Below are 21,975 nucleotides of genomic sequence, written 5' to 3' on the forward strand. Positions count from 1 at the left end.
TAAATTAATTTTTACTACAAAGAAGTTCAATTTGATTAGATATATTTTATTTTATAGTTATTTTTCACCGAAGACTCTAAAAGTTTAATCACCAATAGTTCTAAATTAATTTTTATTACAAAGAAATCCGCCAAGAAATAAAACAAAATGCCGTCAATCAGAACTCTGTACACCACATGAGGCTAGCGAGGCACTTGAACAGGAGCTTCAGAGGAGTGGAGTTTCTTCCTTGACGTTGCTCAGGGTTGGGGACAACTTTAATCTGGCTTTCACGATGAGCTAGCTGCCTTATGCCGTAGATACTGGTCTAGCCCGTGCGCAACTGGTATGTGGGCCCAAATAAAAAGAGAGGAAGAGAGAAATAAAATAAATAAAACATAAGAGAGCAGCAATGGAAATAAGGATGGCGGATCGGATATATTCTGGTTGGATATGTTGAACCCTCTCTTCTTCTGTTAAATGTTAATGTGCCTCCTATGTCAACTACTTTAGAAATTAAGCCCAACAACTCTTTGCTTTTCTTTTTAAACTGATGAATTAAGCCCAAGATTTGCTTCAATTGCGGCCCATTAAATGAATCAAAAAATAAAAGGTGCATATATGGTATTGGGCCTATTGGCCCGGAATTAATGTATGGCATTGGCATGGAGAAATCTGCTTGGATACATATTATCACATGTAACTGAACCCTCAGGCACACAAATTATGGAGGGAGAATTTCTAGTGTGCCCAAGTAAACTTTCAAACTAGTTAATTTTCTCATGAAAACATCATCATATCCAATGTCTCACCAAAACTTGATATTATTTTATATATCCCCTTCACTTATTTAAGTCTTTATTAATTATTTTAAAATTAAATCGACAAGTACGTATACCCTTTCAATCTTTTCTTCTTCTCCACTTCTTCACCATCATTACATTCCTCTGTATAGCTCTCCTTGCATTTCCCCATGAAGGCCCGGGGAGAAATAATATTTGCAAATAAATATAACATTGAGAAATATGAATTATGATGAGTTGCGAAGTAAGAGATTTACATTACTTCATACTCATATTTATAATTTCAAGTTCACTTGTCAGTCCGAATCATTCAACATGATCTCCATACTAAAATATGTTTTGAGACAAAAATTTAATTTTTAAGAATATTTTTACTATTTTTTTAGATAGGTAGAAAATCTTACTGAATAAATTATGGACCATCCAATTTTCTATCTATCTAACAAGATAATAAAGAATTTTAAAAAATGAAAAATGTGGCACCTGAAAACATCTTTGTATAAAAATTATATTAAACAGTTTGAATCAATTATTTAAACATTCAAATATAAAATATACGAATGCAAACAAAAACAAAACTCTTACTTCACTACTGAAACTAGCCCATCTCATAAAGACAATTCAAGAATCAGGATTCAGAAATGACAAATATAATAGTGGAAACTTGCCAGTACAGGAAAATGATTTCACATGCCCATAAAGTGAAGGGAATTTCTTGCAACGAACATAATAATTAGTGTATATCTATATATCTATCTATCTATCTATCTATCTATCTATCTATCTATCTATCTACATATATATATATATATATAGGGATCCAATTACATCCTTTTTTGGTGATACCGAATTACACTCTCCATTTTCAAAGTTTTCAAATTCCAAACAGTCGATCCAAACCGTTCAACAGAATGGATATGTTCAAATGTGCTTGCAGATCAAATTTTACATTTTTAGAATGTTTTCACTATTTATTAAGTATTAAACAAAATCGATATATTCAGACCGTTGAATTTTTATACCCATCTTAATAAATAGTAAAAAAAAATAAAAAAAAGTGTAAAATTTGATCTGCAAGCACATTTTAACATATCCATCAAGTTGAACAGTTTGGATCGACTGTTTGGACTTTGTAAACATAGGGTGTAATCTGATGTCACCAAAAAAGGGTGTAATTGGATCCCTCCTCATATATATATATATAGAGAGAGAGAGAGAGAGTAAGGCTACGGTACTTCACGCAATATCTTCACTTTCAAAGTTCAAATAGTCGAAACAAACTGTTAGATGTTTAATCTATATTAAAATATGCTTGGAAACTAAATTTTATATTTTTTTGTAATTTTTTTACTATTTATTAAGCCACTTTGAAAATCGCTGATCCAATGGTAACAATAAAATCAAAAGGCACCATTGGATCAGCGATTTTCAATAAATCTAAAAAAATAGTAAAAAAATTCCAAAAAATATAAAATTTGGTCTCCAAGCACATATTAATATGGAGAACAAGATTAACGGTTCGGATCGGTCATTTGGACTTTGAATCTTGTGATTTATGGTCCAATGCACAAAAATGCCTATGCATTGCAATGTACCATAGCCCATCTATATATATATATATATGAGGAGGGATCAAGTTACAACAATTTTTGAGTTACAACAAGTATTTCCTACATTTTCAAAGTCCAAATTGTCGATCCAAACCGTTAGATGTGATCTCTACAATAAAATGTGCTTGGAGACCAAATTTTACATTTTTTGGATTTTTTTTTACTATTTATTAAGATGGGTACAAAATTCAATGGTTTGAATTTGACTAGTTTTTGTACCCATCTTAATAAATAGTAAAAAAATTCCAAAAAATGTAAAATTTGGTCTCCAAGCACATTTTATTGTAAAGATCACATCTAACGATTTGGATCGACGATTTGGACTCACCGTAGCCCATCTCTATATATATATATATATATACAGAAAGAGAGAGATGGACTACGGTGAGTTGCGAAGTAAAATGCATTTCTACTTCACACCGTATTTTTATTTTGAAAGTCCAAATGACCGATCCGAACCGTTAGATGTTTAATCCATATTGAAATGTTCTTGGAAACCAAATTTTACATTTTTCGGAATTTTTTTTACTATTTATTAAGCAATTTTGAAAACTGCAGTTTTGCTGTGAATAGTAAAAAACAGCAAAATTTTCTGGACCATCAGATCAGGGACTTTCAAAATTGTTTAATAAATAGTAAAAAAATTCCAAAAAATGTAAAATTTGGTCTCCAAACACATTTCAATATGGAGAACAAGATGAACGGTTTGGATCGGTTATTTGGACTTTGAATCCAGTAATTTATAGTCCAATGCACAAAAATGCCTATACATTGCAATATACGGTAGCCTTACTCATATACAGTAAAGCGACTATTTTACTTCACGCTCATATTTTGCGATTTTAAAGTTCAAAACGTCGATCCGAACCGTTCATCTTGTTCTCCATATTGCAATGTGCTTGGAGACCAAATTTTACATTTTTTGGAATTTTTTTACTATTTATTAAGAAATTTTGAAAGTCGCTGATCTGATGGTCTAGAAAATTTTACTTTTTTTTACTTTTCCCAGCAAAACAGCAATTTTGAAAAATGCTTAATAAATAGTAAAAAAATTCCAAAAAATATAAAATTTGGTCTCCAAGCACATTTCAATATGGATTAAACATCTAACGGTTTGGATCGTTCGTTTGGACTTTCAAAATAAAAATACGGCGTGAAGTAGAAATGCGTTTTACTTCGCAACTCACCGTAGCCCACCTCTATATATATATATATATATATATATATATATATATATATATAGGCTAATGTGCTTTCGGTAGCATATGGGCCGAAATACACATGGTCCAAATTTGAAATTTCAAAATTCAAAAAGTCAATCTGAACCGTTCATCTTGTTCTCCATATTAATATGTGCTTGGAGACCAAATTTTACATTTTTCTGAATTTTTTTACTATTTATTAAGCCACTTTGAAAATCGTTAATCCAACGGTTTTACTGTTTTGTTAAGCCACCGTTGGATCAGTAATTTTCAAAGTGGCTTAATAAATAGTAAACAAATTCAAAAAAATGTAAAATTTGGTCTCCAAGCACATATTATAAAGGAGAACAAGATGAAACCCTCATGAATTGGTCTCCAAGCACATATTCAAAAAGTTGACCTCTTGGGGAGTCCATGTGTTTCTGATTTCAGTTGGGTTTCATTTCTAGTATACCCCAACTTGTTTGAGAATAAAAGCTTTGAAGAAGAAGATATATAATATTTACAAAGATGGGTTACTGTGAGTTGCAAAGTAAAAGACTTATTTTACTTCACACTTATATCCAGGGTCGGCCCTGGCCCAGGGCACCCAGGGCGATGGTTCCGGGCCCCAAAAGCCAGGGGGCCCAAAAATAAAATGTTTTGTATAGAGTTAAAAAAAAAAATTATGTCCTCTTTTAAGCTTTATCCCCGCCGCCTCTGTGTAAAACGAGAGAAAAAAAACAAAAAAAAAAAACCTAACTCCCGATTGAGTCCCGCCTCCTCTGTGTGAAACGAGAAAAATAAATAAAAGCTAATTAACTCACGCCTCCGGCCTCCTCTTTCCTCTGTGTGAAACGAGAAAAAATAAGAAATCTAAAGTAAGGCACCAACTCTTCTAAGTTCTAAGTTCTAAGCATTTGGAGTTTAGTGTTTCTAAAATTTTTATGATGTAGTAACTAACCTAACATGTCCAATTCAAAAATTTGGAGTTTTTTTATATTTTTTTTTCTTTTCTCAATCTATGTACTAAACTTAATTTCTGTTAATGAATTGCATCTACTGTCTATGGACATGTTCTCTTAAGAAAAAAAACTAACTCTTCCAAGCTATGCAGCGGCACCGACTTTGTCTCATTACCTAGGTTTTATCCTTCTATTATTTTGTTTTATTTTTTAATTTAAAATAATGTTTCCTAGAAAACATGCATAGGTAGTGAAAATAGAAACAGAAAAAAAGAGGAAGAAGAAAAACTAAAACCTCAAAAAGGTTCTATTCAAAAACTTTGAAAGAAAATTAATCTGCAAAATGAGTCTTTGGAAAACCAAGTTGAAAATGAGGTGCGTGAAGAAACAAAAAAATGTATCTGAAAACGAAAATGAGATAAATCAAGAAACAACAAATATGTCTAAAAATAAAAATAAAGTAAATGAAGAAATAACAAATGTGTTTGAAAATGAGACTAGCAAAAATAATAAAGAAATAAATCATGTGTCTGAGTGCTTAGATTCTTCGTTATCTATAAATATATATGACCCTAGAGTGTCGGATGGTTTAAATTCAAAACTGAGAGATTTGCTTGTTGAGAACAGTCCTATTAGAGATTCTAATATTATTTTTCCTAAGGATAATTACAATAGGAGGTTCTCTACATATTATTTTGATCAAAAATTAAGAAAGAATAGGGGGTTCTCTACATATTATTTTTCAGAATTGGTTTATCAAGAAGGAAGCAAGAAGCATGACGTGAGTATGTTAGTCATTGACTCATTGTATATGTTTTATTTTAAGTGGTATTGGTTTTATGTCCTTCTTATTTTGTATGATTTATTGACATATTAATAAAAAAATTATGTATATTAAGGCCTCAAACTTTTTTCTCGCCCCGGACCTCAAAATCTTTAGGACCGGCCCTGCTTATATCAACGATTTAAAGTTCACTTGCCGATCTTTGAACATAATCTCCATACTAAAATATGTTTTGAGATCAAATTTCTTTTTTTTTTAGATTTTTTTTACTAATTTTTTTAACTAGGTACAAAATCGATGTTTCTTAATTAATTATGGATCATCCAATATTCTACCCATCTAAAAAAATATTTTTAATAAAAATGTAAAATTTTGATAACCGAAAATATCTTTATATAGAAATTATGTTGAGTAGTTCGAAACACTTACGTCATGACTGAAACTAGCCCATATCATAAAGACAATTCAGGAATCAGGATTCAGAAATGAGAAATATAATAATGGAAACTTGCCAGTACAGGAAAATAATTTCACATGCCCATAAAGTGAAGATAATTTCTTCCAACGAATATAATTATTAGTATATATATATATATATATATATATATATATATAAAGTAAATTGTTTTAATAATAATAAAAAAAGATCTTTACATCTGCAGTAGTGCCGTTAGAATGTGAAACTCTGTAGATTTGCCTTTTCTTCCCTCTTCTTGGCACCTGTAATAAATCATTAGGCGATGATTGACACTTGGCCTCTCTATATATATACAAGATAGTTTTTATATATACATGCATGCATCCAGGAATATTCCTTTTCTCAGCATCAGCATGTGTGTCTGTGCTTCAAGTACACTTGAAAATTCAAATCAGGAGATGCAAAGTACAGTTTGCACCCCTATAAGAGTTTTTTTTATTTTCGGAGATACAATTAAAATACATATATAGTACTAGAAAGAGTGCAGTAAAATTTAGATGACACAGATGGATCCTTAAAAAGAAAATTGGATCCAATCTTTAGAGTAAAAGGAATTTCTGGATCCAATCTCTTTTATTATAACACCATTTATTAATTGACCATAGAGGATCCAAGCTGCAGCTTCAATCTTTCAATCCTAAAATTATAATAACCTCAATTCTTTTTTATTTACTACCCCTCTGTCCCTTTTTCAGATCCAATATGACCGAATTTATGTGGTTTTCTGTGTTGTTTGGCTGGTTCCATTGGATCCGAGATTAGGGTTGCAAACGGGTACGATATTATTTTTTCGTACGATATGCGAATATTTGTGCATATACTTTTAAATTTTTATTATTTGTATCTGAATAGTAGATATACTATATATATATAGTTTAATATATATTATGAAAAAAATTATTTTAGTCACCATTATTATTAGATAAATAATTTGAACTTTGATATTTTTTAGTAATATATATTTATGTATATTTTATAAATAAATAATAGTTTTGAATGAAAATAAATATCTAATTCATATCCGTTTAATATCTGATTCATATTAATATCCGTATCAAAAAAATAAAAGCATATACGAATAAAGATTTACCACTATCCAATCTGTATCCAATCCGTTTGCACCCCTATAAGAGATTTTTTTTTTCGGATCTAAAAATTGGATCTGAATTTTTTTCAGATCGATCCATACTTCTAAAAATCCACCACACATTTCCATACCTTATAATATTTTAAAATTCAGATCCGTCTAGGCTTTTAAAAATCTAGTCACACATTCTAATATCCTATATTTTTTCATATTAATTTCTATAAATAAAAATTTCTAGGTAACAAAATTGGAATTAGATTTTGTCGAAAGGGCTTCGAACAAAATCTCATCCAAAACCGAACCTTGCCGTTTGATTTGTTTTAAGATTCATGTCAACATATTTAAAACTTAATAACTCTAAATAACTCTGTAAATCTAAACCGTCCGTTTAAATTTTAACACAGATCGAATATAACTTTAGATGAGATTTTATTCAAAACTATTTGGACAAAAACTCCACCCAACAAAACCTTTCTCCTTAACGGTAAATAAAAAGAGGAGAAAAAAAAAAAGTTTCTCTCCATGCCATTGTACATTAAATGATGGAATTAATTAATTAATTATATTGGTACCTGGACCTGAGGGTTCATTTCTCCATGCAATGCTTCACGTGGATATGTCGGCTAATTACTTAATTAATGAGCTGATGGGGTGCTGACATGTGTACATCCTTTTTGCACTTCAACCCAAAACTTTATATGGAATACATATTGTCAAGCAAGTAGCAACTGCCCCAACTGCCCCAACTGCCCCATATCAGTTTTCTTTTCTTTTTTCTTTTTAACTGGTCCATATATATGAATTCGTATCATCTGGCATTAACTCAACTTTTGAGTTGATGCAGAAGGAATCTGGACCGTTCGATCTTTGTTGGTATATATATTTAATTTTTTTTTTCTCTGAGACCTTATTAGTTGAATTCTAATCAAACAGTCGAAATGCATTAACTTAAAAATTAAGTTAACGCTAAAGATGGAGACTATATATATTAATTAATTATCACACAAAAAAGAGAGCCTAGCTAGGGAACACTAAACTAAATGATGATGAAGATTAACTTAATATATATATATATATACAAACATACACATGCACACAAACACACACACACTTTTATATTTGTTTTGAAATAGTATCAAAATTAAATATCACAAATTAACATTTCAAAGAAGCAGCACACCGGCAACAAAATATGGATTATTTTTGTTGTTTTTTAAGTCTCGATATATAGATCAGCGCTAATTGATATATATGTGTCATAATAGAAGTGACTAAACTTAATTCTTCAGCTGTATTTATTTAAACTCATTACATTTGCTAATAATATCAAAAGATTACAAGCGATAATTTCTATAACTTCTGAGGATTAATATGCACATTTTAGTAGTAGTTCATTTCTTGAAAGTTTAGTTTAGTTGTGTAATTAATTGTGCATCTTCTTAACTTGCAAACTTTTGGAATATATATAACAGGAGACGCACATGGAAACAGACAGTGGTGCAACTGTAAGCATATTTGCAACTATCTTTTATATATCTTAAATGTTTCGGAAAAGCATATGCTTGTTTTGTTAATTAACATCTGAAATTCAACCGCTACCAAAATTTGAAATAATTATTAGTACATTGAACTTCCATTACAGAACTTCCATTTTAAATTAATAATTAAGTGTGTACAAGACTTAATCAATAATATAAAATCGAAAACCGGTGTTTATTCTAGTGGCAAAGTCAATGCTCTTCGTATGGAGATCGCATATTCAAAATTCAAATGAGAAATACTCTTATTAATATTAAACAATTACTACAATAATTCATTTAAAAACATGGCAAAAAAATAGCAAATGTCTTGTGTAAATCCATGGAGATAGAGATCTCCGAGGAATATGTATGTGTTCTTTTAGTAACCATGCTCTTACCATCGATATTTTGAGCATTCACATTGTTTCAAAATTATATATGTTGTGAATGTCTCTCATCTCACCATCTATTTACATCATGCTTGGTTTAGCAGGGTGTCAGGAATTACAGGCTCATGTTTGATAAGTTATGAAAACGAGGAGGTTTTTTTAGTATATAGTATGTAGGGTATTTTAGGAGTTATTTATAGGTTTCTCATTCTTAGAGATTTTATATTGTTATAAATAAATTATTTGTATTATATGTAATATAAAGTCAAAAAAATATAATTAAGTTTTCTCATATACAATTGTATCTGTTGTTTCTGGCATCTTCTTAGAAACTCTAACAATATATATGGTTTTTTAATTAATAATTGTGCGTGTTAGGTGACTTGAACTTAAATCTTTACTAAAAGTAAAAATATAAAATGATATACATAACGTTTAAGAAAAAGATGGAGCCAGCTACATATAAAGACATGGGCGGACCCATTGTAGTGCAGGGGGCAGCTTCTCCCTCTGGATTTTTCGAAAATAGTGAAAAAATAGGCTGATCTCGATTTTGTCTCTCTTGATTGCTTGTCATAATAAGCCACAAGCTTTCCTCTTTTCTTGAATTTTGTAGTTCTAAAATCATCTTGTTTAGGCCAATTTTCATATAACAAATGAGAGAGAAGAGTCTTACAAAGGGGTCCCGCATGTCGTTGACTCAATAGAATGCTTCTTGTTTTATTTTAATTTTCGAGTAGACTTGGTTTATGAGCCCATGTTTTTTCATGTTTTGATCTATGTGGTGTGGGTGTACCCAAAATGAAGGGGTCACAATAAACGAGGAGTTCAAATTAATTCAAATGGTGCCTCTATGATAGTGGGCCCCACTGATCAGATCCACATCTACCACATCCAAGTTGCACCCAAATGTGCATTAAATCTTGTAAAATCCATATAAAATCAACTGTTTCGAGATTTTTCACGTTCTTCATAACAAAATTCTCGGTTTAACGCGTAGAATATTATTATGTATTTTATTTTTAATAAATTCAAATCTCATTTTTGTGAATTTCAAAAAATTAAGTTTTAAGGCATTGAATCTATCGATCTTCTAAGAAATTAATTGGATAAAATTCTTAAATGAATTCTCAAATTTTTAGGATTCAACAAATGCTCTCCATCAGAACAGATCATGAACCTAATGGGTTGAACCGATAAGGTATTTTAATATGATTCCTGCCCCTCCTTGACAAAATTCCTCCGTCTGCCTCTGTATAAAGAGAGAGCGAACAAGATGATAGTGTTTGATCAAAATGAACAATAACTAAATTTGATGAATGAGTGCTAGCTCATATATAGTGTCTCTTGCTTTCTCTACCAACCACTTTTATGACTATGCTATGGACCCCATGCACACCCATCATAGGTGATAGATGAAAAGAGTGTAGGAATGCGAGAATGGACCCCTTGCATCCCACACTTTAATTATATATATTTTTCCTTTGAACATCAAAGTTTTCTATTTTATTGTTGTGTTATCTTATGAGGAGATTCTAACACCACTGCCTCTCGCTCGTTGTGTTATTATTGCTCATAACTAATTTTAGTTAACACCGAAACTTATTCAATTTGAAATATCTAATTATTGATATATATAACATATAGTGCTTACTTTTTGTTAGTTATAAATATAAGTGTTGTTTCTAAGAATGATGACGATAGTTTACTGGAAATCCATTCAGTATTTTATGACATGTAGCTAGGTGTTATTGGTATTATTTTGTTTGTGTTGGTAGCTGCTGGTTTTGTGTTGAAAACTATTTAGCTTTTTAATTTAGTTTCAGATTGTAGTAGGATATGTAATTTACTTTGACGTGCTGGTTGCTATATTTTGAGTTCTGGCAGACAGGTACCAAAAAATTGGTACCACGTCTGATAAAAAATTTGTAGGTTTCATTTCTTAATGAAATCAGTGGTATATACCACTTTTATCAAATATATATATATAGAGAGAGAGAGAGGGAGGAGGGTTCCAATGCCTCATCTTTTTCATACCTCATATTTTATATCTTTATTTTCAAATTTCAAATTGTCGATTCGAACCGTTCAACATAATATTTATAATAAAATATGAATGGAGAACCATTCAAAAAACAGTGATTTTCTACCCATCTTAAAAAATAGTAAATTTTTTTCAAAAATTATAAAATTTCATCCGTAACTATATTTTATTGTATATATCATGTTGAACGGTTCGGATCGACAATTTAGACTTCAAAAAAAAGATATAAAATATGAGATATGATGAGGTATGAAAGACATGAGGCATTGGAAACCTCCTCATATATATATAGAGAGAGCGAGAGATTGGCTACTCTACTTACATAAGCATATGAGGGTATATGCTTATAAGTCATTTTTTTCATTTTTAAAATCCAAAATGTCGATCTGAACCGTTAGATGTGATCTCTATATTGAAATGTACTTGGAGACCAAATTTTACATTTTTCTGAATTTTTTTACTATTTATTAAGCCACTTTGAAAATCGTTGATCCAACGGTGGCTTAATAAAACAGTAAAATCAGAAGCCATCGTTGGATTAGCGATTTCAAAGTGGATTAATATAAATAGTAAAAAATTCAGAAAAATGTAAAATTTGGTCTCCAAGCACATTTCAATATAGAAATCACATCTATCGGTTCAGATCAACTTTTTGGATTTTGAAAACGAAAAAATAACTCATAAGCATATACCCTCATATGCTTAAGTAAGTAGAGTAGCCAACCTCTGTATATATATATATATTATATATATATATATATAGAGGTTGGCTAAGCTCAAATCATTTGTTCCTGGACTCAGGAACAAATGACTCGGTTCTCCGATTTTCGAAGTTCAAACGGCCGATCCAAACCATTAGATATTTAATCTATATTAAAATGTGCTTGGAGACAAAATTTTATATTTTTTAGAATTATTTTACTATTTATTAAGATGGTTTGAAAGTCGCTGTTTTTTTATGGTGCAAAATTTTAATAAAAACAGCGATTTTCAAACCATCTTAATAAATAGTAAAAAAATTTCAAAAAATATAAAATTTTGTCTCCAATCACATTTTAATATAGATTAAACATCTAACGGTTTTGATCGGCCGTTTGAACTTTAAAAATCAGAGAACCGAATCGTTTGTTCCTGAGTCTAGGAACAAACGATTTGAGCTTAGCCACTCTCTCTCTCTCTCTGTATATATATATATAGAGAGAGAGAGAGATGGGCTATGGTGCATTGCAATGCATAGGTCATGGTGTGCATTGGACCATAAATCACCGATTCAAAGTCCAAATGACCAATCCAAACCGTTCATCTTGTTCTCCATATTAATATGTGCTTGGAGACCAAATTTTATATTTTTTGGAATTTTTTTTACTATTTATTAAGCCACTTTGAAAATCGCTGATCCAACGGTGGCTTCTGATTTTAGTGTTCCAAACAGTCACCGTTGGATCAGCGATTTTCAAAGTGGCTTAATAAATAGTAAAAAAATTCCAAAAAATATAAAATTTGGTCTCCAAGCACATATTAATATGGAGAACAAGATGAACGGTTTGGATTGGTCATTTGGACTTTGAATCGGTGATTTATGGTCCAATGCACACCATGGCCTATGCATTGCAATGCACCATAGCCCATCTCTCTCTCTCTCTCTCTCTCTATATATATATATATATATATATATATTAAGACTATATATATGGGTACTTTACACTTTAGTTTTTAAGATAATACGAAAATAAAACATGAAAGAGTTAATAATTGAATTTATATAGAGCTTTAAAGTTTAGTTTAGAGCTCAATGGATCAATTAATAACTTGAAAGTTCCACTTAAATTTATTTATTTGTAAATAAATCAAACTCAAATTTGAATCAATTCGAATGGTTTAAAACCCTAATTATTTGAATTTTGAAGTAATGATCACGGCATCATAATTAACTACCATTTATTAATTTACCAAAATGATTCTCTGCTGATAAGCGTGCTTAATATAGAAGTACCATAAACCTAATTATTAATTGCAACTTGGTTCGCCACTAATCTCTCTCTCTCTAATTAATTGGTGAGGTGAGCAAATTGGCCATGTTCAATTAATTAATTTAAGGATTTTGATTATTCAATGCTACTGTTGTTATACCTACCTACTATTTTTAGTATTTAGAATATGTGAGTTAGTATTCAATTTACATGAACTAGAATTCAAATTCATATCCAGTAAAATTCTTGTTCTGGTAGAACGAGATTCGTGCTGTTTATATTAATCTCACGCGAATTTTAAAGATTCTCATGATGCATCTAGTTAAGGCAATCTTCCCTATGGTTCAAGGTAAACTTAATAGTTAATACAATAATTAAGGTTCTCAAATTATCAAATTATATAGTGCTGAATCGAAAAAAATAAAGCATCATGAAGATGTTAAAATTGAAAAAATTGTATAAATTAAGAGGTGGTGAACTGGCATTGACTAGAAAACAACAATTAATAATTAGTAGTACTTCAATTAATGCTCAAGTTATATGAATTATTATACCTGTTGGGCATTGATTCTTTAGTTTTTTTTTCTACTTATACAGGTATTAGCCCTCCTATTTCATCTTACATATAATCTATCAAAAAATCAATATTATTTTGGTTAACTGTTAATTTGAAAAATAAAAGAAATCACCAATTAAAAGAAATTAGAAAGGAAATTATACAGCATAAAATCACTTGTGATTATATATGTTCAGTCTCTTTCATATTCAAAACATAGTTCCAGCTCTGTTCTTACTAATATTTTGGTTTATATAAATTAGTATTCTGGCTGTATGTACAATTCAAAAAATAATATAAAGTAGAATCATACATACTTGTCCGTAGCAATTATGTAAACCATGAAACATTGATTTCTCTAATTAATTTAGGTATTTTGTGTTGATAATTTGAAGCTGCATACCCTAACAAATTATCTGATTTTGTAATTAGGCTAGAGTTAGATCTCTAATTAAATCTGAGTGTGTATTAAAATTAAAAAACAACAGCTAAGACTTGACCTAGCTTCCCACATCATTAAAAATCAAACTCAAGACTTTGACTTTGTATTGGGCAACGCTTTGGAAGCTCCAAGGGTCTCACATAACACATATTAATTGTTGGAAACTTCCACAATAAATTATTAAATTGTTTAGAGCTATATATGCCTGGAATGAAATAAAATTCTTTTAGAGAGACATTAATTAATGAGTGGGGCTACAGTACTAGATGTCATAGTGCACATTGGTTTGTACTTTAGATCTGTTTATTTATTTTTAAAGTTCAAATGGCCAATCTAAATTGTTCGATATAATTTTTATATAATACATGGATGCCAAAATTTACATATATTTTTTAGATTTTTTTTACTATTTTTTCATAGGTACAAAATCACTTAATTGATCTAAAAATTCTAAACCATGCGAGTTGTTATTTTTTACATATCTAAAAAACATTAAATAAAAATTATAAAATAAAAAATTTGATTTCCATGTACATATTCACATGGAAATCATCTTCAATGGTTCGGATTGACTATTTTGACTTTAAAAATGAAAATATTATTGATCCATAGTACAGACCAATGTGCGCTACTGCAGTAGTATTGTAGCATCACTCTTAATTAATTGTAGGGTAAATTTCACCTGAGGCACTAATTAAACTTTTGTTCTTTGTCACGAATTGGTCACTTAAGTTTGATTTGTCCCTCTATAGCTATTAAACTTTTTTATTTGTATCAATCAAGTCACTATATAATTTTTCTATCCAAAATACTAAGAGAATATGCTCATTCATCTGATGTTACTTTATATTTTATTAGTGTTTTGGACGGAAAAAGATAATGGATGAGCATATTCTCTTAGTATTTTGGATGAAAGGTTATAGAGTGTCTTGATTGAAATAAACAAAAAGTTTAATGGTTATAGATAAATAAATCAAACTTGAGTGAGCAATTCGTGACAAAAGACAAAGTTTAGTGACCTCCCACGATATTTACGCGCGTGCGTGCTGGGGCTTAATTAATGCATTCAATTACAATTAATGAGATACTCCTATTAATTTTTCCATGCAATTCAAGTCAATTAGCAAAATTTTGTAAGGAACCAAAGCTATCTCATATGTTCTTCCCTTTAATGATTTGCTATACGCTAAGTTTAATAGTGGAATCAACACTTACTATAGAGTATGGCTAATATAACATCAGTGTCATTTCAGTCTATATAACACCAACTCCAAAACCTATCAAATCGAGTTCAAATGGTGAATCCAAACCGTTCAAACTAATTTACTTTATGAGTGATGCGTTTACATGCAAACTTTTTATATTTTCGAGCTATTTTAGTATCAAATGAAGCGGCAAAAAAATTGAAAAATGAATGTATTAAAATTAACTTAAAAACTCAAACATTTGACCGCTTGACTTGATATCAAATAAACTCAAAAACTTATCAATTTTACATGTAAACGCACAACTAATGAAGTAGATCGGTTTGAACGGTTTGGATTCACCATTTGAACTCGATTTGATAGATTTTGGAGTTGGTGTTATATAGACTGAAATGACACTGATGTTATATTAGTCATACTCCTTACTATATATAACATGACAATATATATAACTTCGGATGATTTAAGGTTAATATTTAATTTATATCTTATTAATGCATGAAAGTCTTTTCGTTTGATTTTTGTTTCCTGTTGGTAATCTGATTTTGATTGGTGGGCTTACAAACTACATTAATTTGCTTCATTAGGTAAAGTATACAGTGGTACCATGAAGCAAAGAAGCATTAAATAGATAAAGGATACATATATATATATATAGTAAAGAGACCTGGGATGGCATGCGTACTAGGAAACACACGCGTCACCAATCCATATGCTAATAAGTAATAATGCAATGCATATCATATCTGACAAACAACACCTCTTACTTTCCACTTATTACTAATTTTAAGTTAATTTAGAAACCTCTCTCTCTCACAAGTCACAACTTTCTTTTTCCTTTTTAATTAATTAATTGAACAACTGTTGTCTCTCTGACGTGCTTCTCACTTGTGATATTTTCTTGCTTTAAGAGATACAGAGAGAGAGAGAGTGCATGAAAGACTATGCCAATGACAGAGTTCATATGCTGAGTACATATTATATGTATACAAAAAAGAAGGAAGATAATATTGTTAACAAGTTCTTGTTTGTGTCCATTTATTGTACCAAAAAGAGGGACCATATAGAGCCTATGAATTCATTCAAAATAAATTTAGTTAATTAATTAACCTCTTCTTGTAACTTTTACATCTTGTTATTTGAATGGAGGTTTAAAATTAATTTCTATTAATCTCCTATAACATTCTAAAAATTATATTTTATTATTCATCAAATTCAGAAAGCAAAAAAATTAAAATAACCAAACAAAAAGAATGAAGCAATATAACTTCTATTAATTGTTCACCTTTTTTCTCTCCTTTCATCACCTCCATAAACCAAATTAATAAAATGTTTGTTAATTTATTTTTTTAATAGAGTTTTCATTACCCCTTCGAAGTTCAAAGCAAATGTTTGCTATTCCGATTGGGAAAGCAACTTGGACAAATTAATATTTTCCTGACAAGTATATGCTATGAATGTTATTTTAAAAATAATTACAATGTGCTTATCACAAAGAAAGAATACATATAAAAAGAATACCAAAATGTGATAAAAAAAATTTGAGCACATAGATATAATAGTATAGATCACATCTAACGGTTTTATTTTGAAATTTATGATTTAAATTTTGAGTTATTAGCGTTTTAAAAAATGGAGGCATGATGAAGGCACCAAAAATGGAGGTATTTGAACCCATGTCTCTCACAACATTTTTTGTGATTAGCGTTTTAAATTTATGATTCAGCATTTTTTGAATGGAGGTAATAAATTTTGAGTTATTAGCGTTTTAAATTTATGATTCAGCATTTTTTGTGCCTCCACCATGTCTCTCACAGCATTTTTTGTGCCTCCATTTTTTAAAACGTTAATAACTCAAAATTTAAATCATAAATTTCAAAATAAAACCGTTAGATGTGATCTATACTATTATATCTATGTGCTCAAATTTTTTTTATCACATTTTGGTATTCTTTTTATGTGAATCAATTATTTGAAAAATCAACGTCTAGAAATTATCCACATTAGTACGTTTTTACAAGCTCTTGATGACAACCAAAGCAAAGTTGAAATGTCATAATATTTTACAAGTGCATAGATAAAATGATGTAGATCATATCCAACGGTTTTATTTTGACTTTTAAGTTTTAAATTTTGAGTTATTAGCATTTTAAAAAATGGAGGCATAATGGAGACACCAAAAATGGAGGTATTTGAACCCTCCTCTACATATAATACCATAACTATATATATATATATATATATATATATCTTACCTTATCTGGCATTAAACCATATTTGATGATACTAACATGTCCTATTAGATTCTGGATTCTTAAACTTTAAATGTGACGTGTATATATTTCATTAGTTACAACTTGTAAGAGAGGACAACACTAAGGATTAAAATAATAAAAAGGTGTCCATTTGAAGGTGCAAATGGAGAAAAAGGGTATCCAATGAGGAGTAGACTCATCTCAAACCTTAATTTGAAGCCCCAAATTAAGTAATCAATACCCTTCTTAATTAGTTCTTACCTAATACCTTGCCTTCCTTTCCTACTCAGATCTCTACTCTCTCTCTCATTCTCTCTCTTTCTCTTTCTCTTTCTCTCTCATCAGCTTTAGTACTTGATCTGAAATTAATTAATTAAGATGGGGAGGGGGAAGATAGTGATAAGGAGGATCGACAACTCGACGAGCCGTCAGGTGACTTTCTCCAAGCGGAGAAGCGGTTTGTTCAAGAAGGCCAAGGAACTCGCTATCCTTTGTGATGCTGAGGTCGGTCTTGTCGTCTTCTCCAGCACCAGCCGCCTCTATGAGTACACCAGCTCTAGGTCTTACTCACACTCTTCTCTTTCTCTCTCAATTTCTTTTATTGGCACAGTCCCTCTCAACTTCTCTCTAGTTGTCAATCGATCTACCTTTCTTTCTCTATATTTTGACTGTGATAATATATAATACTCATATTAATTTACCTCGCCGTTTTATCAACACCTTCAGATTTATTAGCAAATTGTCTCTCTTTCTTTTGTTTTTGTTTTTAAAATATAAGGTTCTACAAACTCTGATATTTATTCTTTTAGATGTTTGTTGTGTGGATTGAACCTGAGTCTCTTTGTAGACCTAATTTCATATTTTTCTTGTTTAATATTAATTTCCTTTTGCTCATGACTTCGTTAGTTAAGTAATGTCTAGTTGTCATTTATTTTGAGCTCTCTCTCTCTCTATCAGAACATTTTGTTAGTTTTATTTGGAAACTCAGTTAATTAGCTATTTACACTACATCATCCTATATCCATCACAACAATTTATTTTTACTTTCCTTCTTAATTTGTAAATGGTTCTTTTAACAAAAATTTATAGGCTTAATAGCTTACTTCGACCTTTCTTTTGCTAACTACTTTTTTGGACTAATTGCTGGATGTCCATGCTTGTTTATTTGTATATCTCCTTGCCTTTTGAAAGATATTGAGAAGTCATAAAAAATCAACGAAGTTGTGTTTTTGTTTTTCTGGTGGCTGCAGCATGAAGAATGTCATAGAAAGATACACAAAAGCAAAAGAGGAGAGCCAAGAAATCGTAAATCCTAATTCCGAAATTAAGGTACCATTTATATACATATATACATAGACAAAACTAATTTCACTGCCTAAATTATATATATATATCTTCAAATATGTGGCCTCCTGCAAGGTCAAATGAAGGTATATTTTTCTATCTCAATGTTTATGTTAAGACTTAAGAGGTGAAAAACTAAAATACAAATTATACAAGAGAATATGTTGTCTCCTTCCTTCGTGTCGTTGGAAAATTTTAATAAGAACTTTTGTTTCATAACGTCATCAAAATGTGCACATATTGTAATTAATATATGACTATATATATTACATGATCTATAACCATTTGACATTTTTTTTTTGTAAGAGAACTTTTCCTTTTACTGAACTGTTACATTTTTAAGTTGGAGATCAGACCATATAAAAAATATAGATAAACTTCACAACTTTATCATAAACATTTTACAAATTAATCCATTGTACTGCTTTACATATAAACAAACCAAAGCATGCATGATGCAATGATGCATCACTTCCCCACATTTGTATAACAAAGTAATATTTACTTTTTAAGTTTTTCAAAATGTACCATCTTTAAAACTGCTGTTCTTCACTCTTTATGGGCTGGAGGGATAAATATCAAACAAAATATAATACATATCAGCGTTAACATTAGTGCATCGCTAATTATTTCTACTGTAGCATGTCTTAATTAATCAGTTTGTACTGAAACTTCATTATATATCTCTTGTGTAATTTAGTCTGATAGTTATAGAGAACCTTATATTATACATTTAATCTGTTGTTTTTCGCTCCTTACCGTCATGTAGGATCGATAATTAATCATGCCAGTACTGAGTATATATCAACAAAGTAATTAGAAACTACATTAATTACAATGCTTCGACATCTTGATTAGTTCAAGCAGTACTAAAAAATATCCATTGTGAACATATATTTACTAAATAATATCTTGCCTGTTCCAATATCTCATTGACTAGCTCATTATATCGCCTTCTTTTCTTTAGAAAGATTGTGTTATATTTCTTTTTCTCTATAGGTTTATCATATCTTGAATTAATACATATGTTGTTGCATATATTGACTATGAAAAACCTAATTCAAAGGTCATAAATAGGTTTCGATACTCCAATAAAGCATCCAATTTTTGTAGTGTAATTGCATAACCCAGTAGTGCATGCAATAATGGATACCGAGTTTGCTCCTAATTAGTTTTTCTTTCATTGAGAGGTAGAAGCAGCAGCCACTACCAATCTCTCAATTAAAAAAAAAGAGAGGTAGAAGCAAGATGATGACTTGACTAAATTTAGAGAAATAGAAGCAATTAAGCACAGAACAGATATTAATTGATGATTAATTTCTCCAGTATGAAGTATGAACAAACTACAACTCATGATTATTGTCTATAAATAAATAGACACACTCCAGTATATATGTTTACCTAATATAAACATTCAGATTTAGATGAACACCATATATTTGTCTTTGAGTTAACGGTGGATCTCCAAATAAACAATACTAGATGAAAAACACTATAACCTAAGTACTGCTCTTACATTGGTTCTTCTTCAGGAATTCATGCTATACATGAAACATTGAGAAGAAACAATTAACACATGGATGCATGTTACTTAAACCTAACTTTGCTTTTCTTTGTCCCTTTAAAGGTACCCTCTAATTCTTGTTAATCAGAGAAATGGCTTAAAGATATTCATCAAATGGTTGGCAGCCGAGCCAGGTCATGCATGTTATCATTACCAATCTAAAGGAACAGTTTTCAGTACCAATCTAAACTAAATCATCTAGACTTGTAAGGAAGTTGCATTAAAGACAAGTTCCTAGAATTCCTAGCTTACCACAATATATATATCTAATAACAATTCAAGTTAATCTACTCTTTACTTAATATTTTGTTGGTATTTTCGACATATTCCAATTCAAAGTACATATATAAAATAAGCGCACAGAATATAAACCAAAGCACAACAAAAATTATGCAATGAGTAAGTTAATTTAACTGTATCAAATATTGGATTTACAAATCATACAAAAATAAACATCTTTCAAAATAACAACAAGTAATAGACAAAGATAAAACGCTTAAATCCTTGTTGCAAGCCTTTTCACATTACAGGCGCTGAACTTTCCTCGTCACCTCCAAGTCTCACTTCTAATTTCTCATTTGTTAACTGAAATGATAAATTTGTTCTGTCATTTTGGAGGGTTTAAATAACCCTTAGGAGAGTTAGATTCATGGGGAAGTGTTTGCACAAGGTTAGGGAAGTGGAGAAGTGGAGAAAGTGCTAAATAAGGTATGACCTGGTCAAAATTGCATTTTATTATTTTGACAGTATTTTGGGTATAACTTTGTAAAATAAAGTTTCTTTGGAAAGCTCATAAAAAGATCTGTAACTTGAATCTGGCTAAATTGTATCCGGAAGTACTTCAATCAAAGTGCCAAATTTAGCCGTTTGATGTTAGAAACATCGAACTAAATAGTTCAATAAATTGGTTATATAATAAGAGGAGGGTTCAAATGCACCCAAATTTTTGTGCACCCAAATGCACCCTATCCTTTTTCTCTGTTTTCAAAGTCCGAATAGTCAATCCGAACCGTTAGATGCGATCTATATATTAAGATGTGCTTGGAGACCAAATTTTACATTTTTTGGAATTTTTTTACTATTTATTAAGCCACTTTGAAAATCGCTGATCCAATGGTCCAGAAAATATAAAATCATCGATTTTCAAAGTGGCTTAATAAATAGTAAAAAAATTTCAAAAAAATGTAAAATTTGGTCTCCAAGCACATCTTAATATATAGATCACATCTAACGGTTCGGATTGACTATTCATACTTTGAAAACGGAGAAAAAGAATTTAAAATATAGGGTGCATTTGGGTGCACAAAAATTTAGGTGCATTTGAACCCTCCTCATATAATAAACATGTATAATATCGATTTTTACTATTTTTGATATTTTTTAACTATTTTTTATGATATTTGAAAGATGGATTTAAGCCAAAATCTTCATGGATTATAACAATTTTTGAAAGATGGACTTCGCAAATGGTTTATGACAATTTTGAATTAAACTGTTCTTTGATTCTAACCAATTCTGCATGGATTTGGCTGAAAAAACTGCAATTTAATTTCTATATATGTTGATGGAACCGCTACTAAATTTCATCTCTTTTTAATTTAATTTAATTTAATTTAAAAAATCATAGCAATTTAATTTAATTTCTAGGATGACCGGATTACAAATGTTCTTGCCTTTTATTAAGGATATTATGGTCAATTGTTTTTAATCTAATAAAAAAAAATCAAAGATGGAGAATTTTTTTAATATATATTAATTAATCATTCTTTTTTTAATTATATGGGTAAATAAGAAAGGGA

At 30.0% G+C, this 21,975-nt stretch overlaps 1 long non-coding RNA gene across 1 annotated transcript in view; it reads left to right on the forward strand.

Moving 5' to 3' along the window:
* The first annotated feature begins 1,705 nt into the window (after positions 1-1,705).
* Positions 1,706-21,975, forward strand: part of LOC144560334 (uncharacterized) — a 94,591-nt gene continuing 74,321 nt past the window's right edge. The window contains exon 1 of the long non-coding RNA XR_013513369.1: positions 1,706-1,742. This is a non-coding gene — a long non-coding RNA (uncharacterized LOC144560334). The remainder of the gene's footprint in view (positions 1,743-21,975) is intronic.

This window comes from Carex rostrata, chromosome 10, assembly GCF_964058835.1.
Source record: "Carex rostrata chromosome 10, lpCarRost1.2, whole genome shotgun sequence".
Classification (NCBI taxonomy): Eukaryota; Viridiplantae; Streptophyta; class Magnoliopsida; order Poales; family Cyperaceae; genus Carex; species Carex rostrata.